We start from the raw sequence: 13,402 nt of genomic DNA, 5'->3' as shown, positions 1-13,402 counted from the left end.
TTTATTAGGAGAACATGTAAATTATGCAATGATTTCATCAATTTTTTCTCCCGTCAATACTCTTTGTTTTCGCTTAGGAATTGTAGCATTTATCGACTCTGTTGTCCTTAATTTGTTAACAAGACGTCTAACAGTTTCTCTACCCGGAATTGGAGCACCCGGATATTTCACTTCAAATTGCCTACGCACCTCTCTACATGACTCTGTTTTCACATATGCATCATACATAAAAACTCTCTGTTCAAGCGTGAATTTTGCGTTTTGCATTGTTAACAAATTTTACACACACGCTGAATATTTAAGCAACTGTGTCAAGAAACTGCACAGTACGTGTTAAATACTGCAACATCTGGCTCACAACTGATAACTTGTCGGCCTTCATGTCCTTGATTGTCGAGCGTGTCTCTACAACTGCGCGCACAAAGCGGCATATCAGTACATGCCGCTTTCCTGGCCCCACCCGTAGGCGAACGCTCTGTATATGGCGTAATCTTAAGACTTATAGTCGTGACGCTGTTATTCCCGGCGTGACTCCTCCTCTTTGCTTACGTCTTAGGAAGTCAAGGCTGCATAAAGTCTAGGTAGGTAGTATCGCTCGCCATTTTTGTTCTCTCGTTGCCGAGCTACCAGACGAGGGATCTATTTGCCACACCGTTAAACATCATGTCGTAGCTCTTATGATAATGAATCAAACTCACTGTAATTGAGCAAATAATTGAGCAGCAAATAACGTCCTCGTGTGCTTTCTGCGAACGCCAACGAAAGAGCCGAAATGGCGGGCGATTATATTAAGTATTTATCGAGCCTTAAGAAATGAATAACATCATCAGCGAATCACAAGACGCACACGTTTAAATGTAGCTGACCTGCAACGCGATTGGCTGCCGGAAATTAGAGCGACGAGACTATAGTATCGTTCGCCATATTTGTTCTTTCGTTGCTGAGCTACCAGACGAGGGATCTATTTTCCACACCGTTAAAAATTATCATGTCGTAGCTCCTATGATAATAAATCAAACGCACTCTAATTCAGCAAATAATTGAGCGGCAAATAACGTCCTCGTGTGCTTTCTGCGAACGCCAACGAAAGAGCCAAAATGGCCTTAGGAAATGCTTTACATCTTCATCAGCGAATCACAAGACGTACACGTTTAAATGTAGCCGACCTGCAACGTGATTGGCTGCCGGAAATTAGAGCGACGGGACTATAAGTAGTACTATTGCACTATGAAAACGTTGTAACATATTGACAGATAATGTAGGTAATTAATTATCAATCACTGGATAAATGAAATTTTGTAATATATTGCAGTTTCAACTGTATCATTCGACAATGGAATGTTTTTCATTTTACATATCGAGGGTTCAGAATGACAAGGTTCTATCTAGTGTTTAGTAAATTTTACAGGAGAGCATTTTAAAAGTTTGGTTGTTAATAAAATCAATGCAGACAAGAACCTTTTCAAACTAACTTTATTACGAACAATAATTCAGATATCATCATATAATTTATATGGTAGATAGCTGTGAAGTAGCAGAATTCAATGCAACAAAAATCTCAATTTTGCTAAGAATGTCAGATAGAACCTTGTCATTCTGAGCCCGCGATATCGCAGCCTGGCCTAAGTCCCGTCGCTGTTATTTCCGGCAGCCAATCACGTTGCAGGTCGGCTACATTGAAACGTGTACGTTCTGTGATTCGCTGCTGATGACGTTATGCATTTCCTAAGGCTCGATAAATACTTGATATAATCGTCCGACATTTTGGCTCCTTCGTTGGCGTTCGCAGAAAGCACACGAGGACGTTATTTGCCGCTCAATTATTTGCTCAATTACAGTGCGTTTGATTTATTATCATAGGAGCTACGACATGATAATGTTTAACGGTGTGGCAAATAGATTCCTCGTCTGGTAGCTCGGCAACGAAATAAGAAAAATGGCGAACGATACTACCTACCTGGACATTATAGAGCCTTCACTTCCTAAGACATAAGCAAAGAGGAGGAGTCACGCCGGAAATAACAGCGATACGACTTTAATACTTCCTACAAGCAGCAATCAAAGAAGGCTTAATGACTTCCAGCCAATTAAATGAACTTGACACACGATTCCAGTATAGTAGTCGTAAAATAACCTTGAATCTATATCTGCATGGGCCATAAAGTTTGGTTTGACTCTCAATGCAAGAAAATCACAAGCAATCCTAGTGGGACATCAACGTCTATTATGCAATATTACTCCTGCTCTTCCAGTCAAGTTAAACGACACAATAATCCCTTTTGCTTCCTGTGTTAAAAACCTTGTAGTTTACTTTGATACGCATTTAAACTGGAATAACCAAGTAACCCATATTACCAAAAAAGTGCTTTCCATACTACATCCCTTAAACAGCATTCGAAAATTCCTTCCGCTATCACTCAAGAAAATACTATTGGAAACACTATTAATGCCCCACTTCGGTTATTGTGATTTTCTACTGACTGACCTCAATGTCAACCAGTCGCAAAAATTACAACGTGTTCATAATTCTTGTGTTCGCTTCGTCTGCGATGTCCGGCGCGCTGACCACATTACCCCATCCTTCCAAACTCTAAACTGGCTACGGCTTAACGAACGTAGAAATTTTCATTCTCTTGTTCTCCTTTTCCAAATCCTTCACACTTCTGCACCTACCTACCTTGCTTCTCGTTTCAGTTACCTGTCATCATATCATAATCTCTTCACACGCACGCAAAATAGCCGCATACTAGCCATACCAACACATAAGACATCATCGTATTCATCATCATACACAATCTCGCTCTCATGCTTGTGGAATACCCTACCCAGTGACATCAGAGACTGTCGGAATTTAATAGCGTTCAAAAGCAAACTTATTAAGCATTTTCTTACTGCGTAGAGTAGGTTTAATTTTTACTTAATCAATAAAAGAAATGTTTCTCTCTTCTTAACTTTTACAATAAACTGTCTAGCTTTTATTAATCAGTTAATCTTTTAGTACTTTGATTTTATTGTATTTGTAAATTTAATATTAATTGTAATTATAATTGTAATTGTATTCTTAATATTGTAGTTGTAATCCCCTGGTAGAGGGGAAGAGAAGGCCTGATGACCTTATCTCTACTAGGTTAAGTAAATAAATAAATAAATAAATAAATAAAGTAAATAAAATAAAAAACAACTACTTAAAATTTGGTTTCATGCAATGCCCTGACACTGACCAATTGCCCAATTGCCACGACCTCAATGTGTACTACATTACTTTTGATTTCATTTGCAAGGAATATGAAGTGTGATAAGAAAAGTAGTGGATCAAAGAGAAGGATGATGCATGTCCCCATGATTTTACTTTATGATCATTCCATATGACATAATCTTAAGTCTTTTAGTCAGTATAACTAAATATTTGTATAGACTGAAATGAAGTAGATGAGCTGTTAGGAATAAAGTGATACTCATTTTATTACTTAAATTGCCTTTCATTCACATGCAAGGGTACCAGTGTCCCTGTTTGAGAAACAGTGATTTTCTGGAGCAGGTGCAGAGTTTTAGTAGACAACTGCTGTTCTCTTTAATTTGAAGCATGTTTCTTATCGGTGTGCCCACCGGAGTCTGAAGCACGTACCGAGTGGTCGAGTAATTATTTCGGACGAGCTTGTTAACGGGACGAACAAAAAACTGAGGTGGGGTTGGTTCGACAAGCGCTCTGCGGCGCTCACTTGTTCGAACACCTGCTGCGGATTCAGCGCCATCTTGTCTCTGTTAGATAATATCAAATGAGACAAGATTTTACCTCACCAAATGAAACCTATAGCACTAACAGAGTAAGTAATCGTTTTTCGATTATACTTAAAATTAAGGCAACAAACAAGCAAAGATATCATTGTCACAGTAGGCTTATTGATGCCACATATACGCACACACACGCACACACACGAATAGCCAATGCACTGATAAAAGTAATAGGCTTAAAGTACCCTCTGTAAAATGAATTTTAATGTTACAATATAATTTTAAAGACTTGATATGTGTTGTTTTTAATGATTTCCTCATGAATGTTACATAAAAAAAGTTATTTAAAAATTTGCAATCTGATAAGTGTGACTGCTACACAAAATATTCATGTAAAGAATAAACAATATGTAACTGAACAAAATTAATTCAGTTTAATGTTTTTTGTTGTGCTGTTAAAACAGTATCCCAAAATATTATAATTAATTGTTGTTACTTACTTACTGGCTTTTAAGGAACCCGGAGGTTCATTGCCGCCCTCACATAAGCCCGCCATTGGTCCCTGTCCTGAGCAAGATTAATCCATTCACTATCATCATATCCCACCTCCCTCAAATCCATTTTAATATTATGTTCCCATCTACGTCTCGGCCTCCCTAAAGGTCTTTTTCCCTCCGGCCTCCCAACTAACACTCTATATGCGTTTCTGGATTCGCCCATACGTGCTACATGCTCTGCCCATCTCAAACGTCTGGATTTAATGTTCCTAATTATGTCAGGTGAAGAATACAATGCGTGCAGTTCTGTGTTGTGTAACTTTCTCCATTCTCCTGTAACTTCATTCCTCTTAGCCCCAAATATTTTCCTAAGAACCTTATTCTCAAACATCCTTAACCTATGTTCCTCTCTCAAAGTGAGGGTCCAAGTTTCATAACCATAAAGAACAACCGGCAATATAACTGTTTTATAAATTCTAACTTTCAGATTTTTTGACAGCAGACTGAATGATAAAAGCTTCTCAACCGAATAATAACAGGCATTTCCCATATTTATTCTGTGTTTAATTTCCTCCCGAGTATCATTTATATTTGTTACTGTTGGTCCAAGATATTTGAACTTCTCCACCTCTTCAAAAGATATATTTCCAATTTTTATATTGCCATTTGGTACGAGACATAATCATATACTTTGTCTTTTCAGGATTTACTTCCAAACCTATCTCTTTACTTGCTTCCAGTAAAATTCAATGTTTTCCCTTATTATTATTATTATTATTATTATTATTATTATTATTATTATTATTATTATTATTATATGCATTAATATTATTTGTTCTTTTGGCAAAGAGCTCACAGTGGAATATACGCTGCTTTTATGGTGATGGAAAACATTCGCTCATTTCTCAGAAGTATTAATTTTAGGACCCATATTTGTAGGACGTTTATTTCTTATCTTGACGTATACTGCCTCGTCTCTAATTATTGGAACTTTTTTTTCCCAGAAAATACTATATAGATTTGTCGCTTCAAAATGTTCTGAATTTTTGTGTTACTTGTACGTAAACCCTTTCCGCAAGAGTCTCGTTAATTCTATTCCAATGTTTGTAATTCTCATAACTAAATGGATAAAAAAGTAAGAGATTATATATGTTTATAACGTACAATAATTTCGCTAGATTCCCGATCTCCACATCTTTCTTTCTCGATAGGCTGTGCTATTCCTTTTAGATAACATTCAGTAAGTACTGTATTTATTTACTTACTAGTCGAACTTCAATTTGAAATAAATTGCAGGAATGTGCACTCATGCGTTTGTAAATGTCTGAGCGAGAATTCTTTAGGCAAATCCCAAAGAAATTGTCTGGAATTGCGTAATTCTCTCTACAGAAAAAGAAGAGAGAAGCACGTTAATAGAATGCAGGCCGGAGTTCGTCTTGATTGGCATTTTCGGCTGAGCGCGCGTAGCAAATAGAATTACACAAATGATGAAACAAAAAGAACTGCGACAGGCGAATGTTTCGTTTTAAAACTGCAGCGATAACCGAGTAACAGCCCAGTACCTCCCTGAATAAGTATAATAATTAGTGACTAAACACAATTTAATTTTACCTCATTCCAGAGAATTATTCCAGAATGGAAATACTATAGCCTATATTTAAAAAATGTATGTACCATTTTAAACATAACAAGCATTTGATGGATAAATTAGTATTAGTGATTTTGATAATGACGATGATGATAATTTATAATACATACATACGTGTTCTGGCCATGGGCAGGTCTTTCACTGCAAACACAGCATTATCCAATCTTTCCTATTTTTTGCCTTCTTCTTAGTCTCCGCATATGATCCACATATCTTAATGTCGTCTATCATCTGATATCTTCTTCTGCCCCGAACTCTTCTCCCGTTCAAATTATAATAATAGTAGTAATTATTGCGGAGTCTATCCGTGTTGGAGTGTATTGCGGGCTGCATTGGCTCGCTGCCGCTAAGGGGTAAGATGTGCGTGGCAGAAGGTGGTGGGTGCAATACTTTCCCCCAGCGGTCATTGAACTTGCCCTCTCCACTCACTACTAGCGCAAAGGACTTGTTTCGTCTCTATACTCTACAGATTCCAGAAACGGAGTATAGGACTGAGTTTGTTTTACAAAAAAATGGCAAAAAAATAAATTTTCTGTTTTTTTTTTGTACGAAAATATTCCTTGGACACTTAGATCGTTCACAGTAAGAGAGTATATTTTTTTTTACCACTACTGTATGTCTTCTTGAAGATCAAGGAGCGATTTTTATATAGGCCTGCTACGTATGTCAATATTGTATCGCTTTTCACAAATTTGCCTTTTTCTCGGAACTACATTTCTGGAGTTCAAAATGCTCCATGCGCATGCGCTTTTAAAGAAATTCAATGAAAATAATATACCGATATTATCGGTACGTGTACATTCATATATTATCTGAAGTATAATATTGAGAAATGTTAAGAATCTTGAAAATTAGGAGCTAAAAAATATTGTGGGAATAAAAAATATGAATAAATCGATGTCTGATTTTCAAAAATGTATTGTGTCTGAACTAGCCTGTATGTCATGGATTTTTTCAAGGTTAAAATATTGCCTGTGAATCAGGGTCAGTAAAAAAAATATGAACTTACTATTGTTAAATGTAATGCGCATGAAACATTTTGATGATATCACTAATGTGCGTAATTGAAATAAATTAACTTCAAAAATACGAGTCCGATTAAACTCAAAATTTGCACACACCTTTTTCTTAATGCGCCTAACAAACAGTTAAAAAAATGAAATAAATCGGAATGAAACTACAATTTAAAAAAAAAAACTCACACCTAGTGTCCTTAAATATGGGAAATTAAATCCTCAGTTTATATTTAGCAACAGAAATCTTGGAACGCTTGTAACTGCTGTATAAAAACTATGTAGCTCGTAACCTTTGTTCATTTCTTCAGTGTTTCTAGATATTGTTGGAGTATGATCGCAGTTTGTTTTGTTTTCTGCATCTCTTTGTGTGCGATCATGTGTGCACCGTCTTTTGTTTTTCTTTTCCCCCCTCCCGTTTCCTTGCAATTGGCGTCAAGGTGTGGAGGGATGTGGTTTAGTAGAGGATGTGGTGGCGATTGTTTCTTACCTACTGGTCCGCAATGATAATTCTTGCGTCCGTAACTAAAAAATAAAAAATGTAGGCCATGGATCGATCATAAAAAATTTACCTTGTTCCAGGCGTGTCTCAGTGAGCTGCAGACTAATAACCATGCTGTTCCATTGTTTAATTTTATAAGAATGACATATGCTTTGCAATAAATGTCGTTATCAGAATTGCTGCTATAGCAACCGTACAATGCGTCATTCTTTCGTGGTGTGTGGGAGAGTAAATATTTTGCAGGTTACTGCTACTGTGGATACGAAAGGCATATTTATGACGCCATATGCATATCTATCTTCATAGTAATATTCCCAGATACGATGCGTCTGTCAGCGTCCGTACAATTGCTGGAATTGCTGAAAAATGTATCTTAAAATGTAAAATATATCATGGCTTGCCCTCTCTAACACTTGGCAGAGAGACCTGGACTACCCGTGAATGTGACAGGAAAGATTTGTTACAAATGAAATGAAATTGGTACGGAGGATTGCAAGATATAGTCTACTAGAATGGACAGAAAAAATAATTTTTATGCTGAATCTACAAAGAACTTCACACTACACCTCTTAGAATTCAATGAGGCCTATATAAAATCTAAGTAGAATTGAAATGAGAACATACTCAGAATGGAAAAATTCTATTGTAAAGACATCATAAGAAAGACTAATTAAATGATGTCATGTGACCGTAACAGGCCAATAGGATTAGGGGAGAGTCGGGTAGTATCGGACATCGGGTAATATCGGACAGTGAGTTTCTTTCATCTACCACACGATGATAGTACTTGATTGACATGGTTACGTTTCTGTGATGTCGCATAGAGAAACGTAACCATGTCATTCAAGTACTACCATATGGTGGTAGATGAAAGAAACGCACTGTCCGATATTACCCGATGTCCGATACTTCCAAACTCTCCCCTAATGCTTATTAGAAAGAAGAATTAAATATCTACTGTCTAAGTTTATGTATATAATTGATTTAACCAAAAATTCACGTAAAATAGTTATTCGTATATTGTAACCATTTTAATTAAGATCATTCCATCAATTTACTACCACACATTTCTTAGTGATATAAATATTGAAAAATATCAGTTATTTGTAATGAGATTTTAAGTAACTTATGAAACATGTATCGTGACGTTAAATCTCAGTGTTTTGAGAATGTTACGGCGATATCAACAGCGTTCTAACTTCTGAAACTTTATACATAATGCCATTTTTTAAAGTCTGTTATTTTCTTGATTTGTGTACAATGTATACTCTATTTTATTTCAAGGAGTGCAGTTCGGTGGCTCCTTTGAACACCCACTTAAAGATTTATGACTTCCTACACAAACACCTCTGACAATTCCATCCTGTCCCCTCGTCCCAACATTGCACAGTTGCCACAATCCTGGTGACCCTCGAAATGAGACTGACGGGATTGTTGGAATTCGGAAAAGATGCAGCAACTCTACCTCCACGTGGATTTGTCGGGAGCCTGTCGGTTCTTCTGAACAAGAGTTGTGATTGGTTACTGACAGGAAAAGACAGGATTTCCGTCACAGTAAGGAAGACATTTATTTATGACAACCAATTAGTAGGGGGCAGTGTCCTTTCTATGAAACTGCACTCCATGAAAATATATAGAGTATAAAATCTTTATGGTATTTTTATCCTGTTGGAAATGTACTCCTTTCATTTATCCAACTGTTAATTCGTCCATTTACCTGCTTACTTACAATCCTATCTGTAATGTCATTATTGGAAATTTGATGGACAATTCTATCCGTTTCCCGTCTTATTATGGGGTTTAATATGAAAAGTCAGATGAATAGTGTAAATTCGATAAGGTGGAATCTTGATTAAAATCGGACAGTCATCTAAGGTAACGTATGACGTGATATTGTCTACAGTAGAACCCCGATTATCCGTCACTCTTTTAACCGATTGGTGGATTAACCGTCTGTCTTTCTCTTGCCTTTTTTCTGCAGAAATATATGAAGTACTGTACCTTGTATTAGCACGTTAATTTTTTTCTAGAGAGTGTTATTACAAGCCTTTTTCCTTACACAGTATGGCCTACTGTTCGAATTGTCGTACTGTATAACTTCTATATGAAATGTTTTCTACGGGTGTCAAAAAAAACACTCATTGTGTTAAGAATCGAAAAATAATTGAGTGATGTGGGGAAAGATAAACAGTGGCTCATCTCGCATCAGAATATGAGATCGGAGTGTAGAAAGTATGTAAATCTGCAACACGAGACCTCCAATACTAATATCTTTCCACAGACAGCCATTACAAGGAGTTTCCTTGGTCCTTAAAAACCCGTCTTTGATAACCAGACTTAAATTAGTGAACTTCTGATCCGCCAAAACCACGAAGGTAATTACAAAAGTATAAATATTATTCACTAAATTTACGAAAATCTTTTATTGTACGGTTCATCCGATTTTTTCGATTAACCATTGAGCCCACCCCCTTCATTATTACGGATAATAGAGGTTCTACTGTAGTTAGGAATTCAACCTCACGACTGTGATTTTTGTGCAAAGACAGAACTCTTGCACGCACGTCTTGATGTACGTAGACCCTTCGTATTCTGAGGTGGGTTTCTTTTAAATACTGTAGTTACTGGACTTCATTGTTATAATTTTCCTTCAAGGTTTCGTTCCGCCCCCATGGATGTTATGCACAGACACAAAACATTAACAAAGTAACGGAATTCTTTAGTCACGAGGTCTACATGACGCAAGGTCAGCTTTAAAGACGTCACAAGAAAAGGGTCACTGTGGTAGAGAGATAAATTGAACCCGGTTCCGCTAGACTCGACACAGAGGATGTGTGCGAACGACTCGTAATTGTTATTGGCGGGCGGTCAACGAACCTGCGCCAAATTGATCGTTGAGATGTGACAGTGTTATTCATGAAGCCCTTGATGGGAGCACCGGACAATTGCCAACTCGTGTAGGAGAGAGCGGAAATTATGACGGACGATGCGATTTGTGATTTTTGGCGAGGCGGGCCTCGAAATAGACCCCGCGGGCTGGCGACCGCCCAATCGCAGGAAGGACGCCGGCGTCGGGACGCCACGCGTTGGGGAGTTGCGCAATTGAGCGGCGTTCACACGTGAATGACGAGAAGTTAGGCACTGATATTAGTGGCATTCGTTGAGGGTATCTCGTCTCTAGCCATAATGCTACCATTCACAAAATTATCGGCAAAATGACATACCAGGTCATTTAATAAATATAAAGATAAATCAGAATGTGTAACTTTCCTTATTTTCCAATATATTCCCCACTACACGTATTCATATGCCTCATTTCTTCACAAGCTTTTTAATTTCTGCAGATTCCTCCTACAATGCAGTGCTGAAGTTGGTTCTGGAAACTTGTCATAACATGAAAACATGACTCCTTACCAATGTGTTCACTTGCCTAATGTTATTCTTCAGCTTTTCAATATCATGTAATCTATGGGAGAAATCCTGCGTTTCAAATATCCCTATGAAGAAAAATGTGGAGCTGTAAAATCAGATGAACGTGAAAGCCTTGGAATATCACCAGATCGAGAGATGAAGTGTTCTGGGAAAATTTTTTGCAAAGTCTGCATACTGCGATGAGCAGTATAAGCAGTTAACCCCATCTTGCTTGAACCATAGGTTTTCCAGTTGATCTTGTGATTTAGGAATGCGGAAATTCATCACCATTTTGAGTATCGTTCTGATTTTATTGTTATGGCTTCTTCATCAGGAGTTTCAAAATTGTAAGGTTCAACAGTACCGAACGCTGCAATTCTACATCATACAACAACCTTTTCCCAGTGCAACGTCCTTCCATGAATGCCTCTTGGATTTTCAGCTGCAGCTTATCAACAAAACTTGATAAGCGTCAGTCACTCATTAAATTCGTTGACAAATCTGGATATTCCTGCATCATAGTAAGTAAAGTGTGGCGGCATTCTCTATAATAAATTAGCTTTGTCACGCTGCGACAACTCTTGAGCTAACTAGAGGTTGTTAGAATGGAATCTTAAATCACACTGCAAAATCCTTCTAAGACTCCTTCCCGAAAGTTGTAGGGCTAACTTTACAGAGTATCGTCTTGTTGAACGACTAGCAATACGCTGCTCTGTACTCCATTGTTTCAGTATTTCTGCGGTCCTTATATTGTGTTTTTGAGAGGATGAGATTTGTTTTAAATTCTTTCGTCTTTGCGCTAATGACCTACCCATTCATTTCTTGTCTTGCGTGAAGTAGCTAGTCCCCGACTAATTCGAAAAGTACGCTGAACTTGTACAATTTATTCTATTTTTATAAATTCCTCCACACAGAAAACGCTTTTCGGAATCTGCCAACGCTCCATTGCAAACTAAATCTAAAATTATGAACCAGTTGTTGCTTCCTATAGTTTTTTTCGCCATGGCCTTAGTATTAGGGCTACTCAATTAAAAATAGTTTGCTGTAAACGTCTCACCTTATACTGGTACTACTTTTAAAATGTGAATTAAATATCTAATCTTCATTCCATGCAAGGCGACTCTGCATGTAAACAAATGCACGTGTCTGAATCCCATCATATTGGCTGCAGGACAAAGGATCTCTTTATGGCGCCTAATTAGCCCCAGTCTAAAAACAATTTCTTACACATATTTGAAGACTTAATAGGAAAGTATTTTTTTAACACGAAAAGGGAAGAAAAAATGTGATTTGTAGTCGCGGCGAGGACTGACTGTTGCTGAAAGTGAGTCGTGGTAAGATGACATGCAATTGCGTCACCACTCACAACATAACCTACATAGGAGAGGGGAACATAGGAACCAATCGGCGGTTGGGGCATGGGATGATTTTGCGTTGTTTCTCTTGGTATGCGGAGTCACCTTGTATTGAATGAAGATTAGGTTTTATGTACCACTACTACTCTTTATTGCTCTTTTTAACAAACAATGATGATACCACCTGGCAGACAGCAGATTATCTACACACGAAACAAGCATCTGCAAAATTAAAGAAGCATCTGCAGTTTTATTTCAGTACACAGTATTCTGCTGCGTTTCAAACTTTGCTTATAGAATAATTGAATCGTGGACTGTGTGTTAGACTGCTGTTCTAATTAATTGGCACACCTGCGTGCATAAACATCTTCGGAGACCTCAGGATCGCGTTTGTTCACAATAAGCACAAATGCATCCATCGTCTGCAAGGTTATAAGCACTTGCTGAACAACGTTACATTGTGGTTATTACAGAAATATATCGCGTTATAGGGCCTTTGGTGCAATACGTTTCGTCCACTTTTTTTTTGTCCACACATTTGTCCATTTCATGATTCGTTCATTAAGTTTTGTCCGCTGACCATTTAGTCTATTTTCATGCTTCGTCCATTATATTTTTTTCCACTGACCATTTCGTCCATTATGGCAAAAATATAGATGACATGAAAAATAATTCACTTGGTGAAAAAGTAATTTATTTAAATTTAAATATGTTGTTGAATGTACATACTGTTTGTATTATAATAGTACATTATGCAACAAGCCTATAATGGTAGTAATTAAGACGCGAGTATGTTTATAAAACGAGCGCAAGCGAGTTTCATGATTTTCATACGAGCGTCTTAATTACCAGTATAGTCAAGTTTCATACAACTTTTTATGCTAGACCATATTTCTAACTTGAAATTATTCATAAGTATTCATGTTATTCTTATCTGACTGAGGAGCGGAACTGACCTTGTGCAATAGGCTACCTCGTAAATTGAGAGATGTGCGCATACGCCAAAGTATTGATTTTTTCCGAGAAACAGATGTCGAAATTGACCTTGACATTGAAAAACGAGATGACAAATTGAATTTATTTGAATATTATTTACAATTAACACTAATTATTATAGTAACAGAACTGACTTTATTTCAAATATAGGTGATTTATTGATTAATTGTTGTCTTTCGATTGCATATCCGAAAATAATCGATACTTGCGCTTTCATATTGCTACAATGGTATTTTCTGATTGGTGGA

The 13,402-nt window shown here is 37.2% G+C and overlaps 1 protein-coding gene across 1 annotated transcript in view; it reads left to right on the top strand.

The window, feature by feature from the left end:
* Window positions 1–13,402, top strand: part of Meltrin (meltrin) — a 573,117-nt gene that overhangs the window by 358,572 nt on the left and 201,143 nt on the right. The gene's annotated exons all lie outside the window — the stretch shown is intronic.

The sequence above is a fragment of the Periplaneta americana genome, chromosome 11 (assembly GCF_040183065.1).
Source record: "Periplaneta americana isolate PAMFEO1 chromosome 11, P.americana_PAMFEO1_priV1, whole genome shotgun sequence".
NCBI lineage: Eukaryota > Metazoa > Arthropoda > Insecta > Blattodea > Blattidae > Periplaneta > Periplaneta americana.
This window is presented reverse-complemented; position numbering and strand designations above follow the sequence as displayed.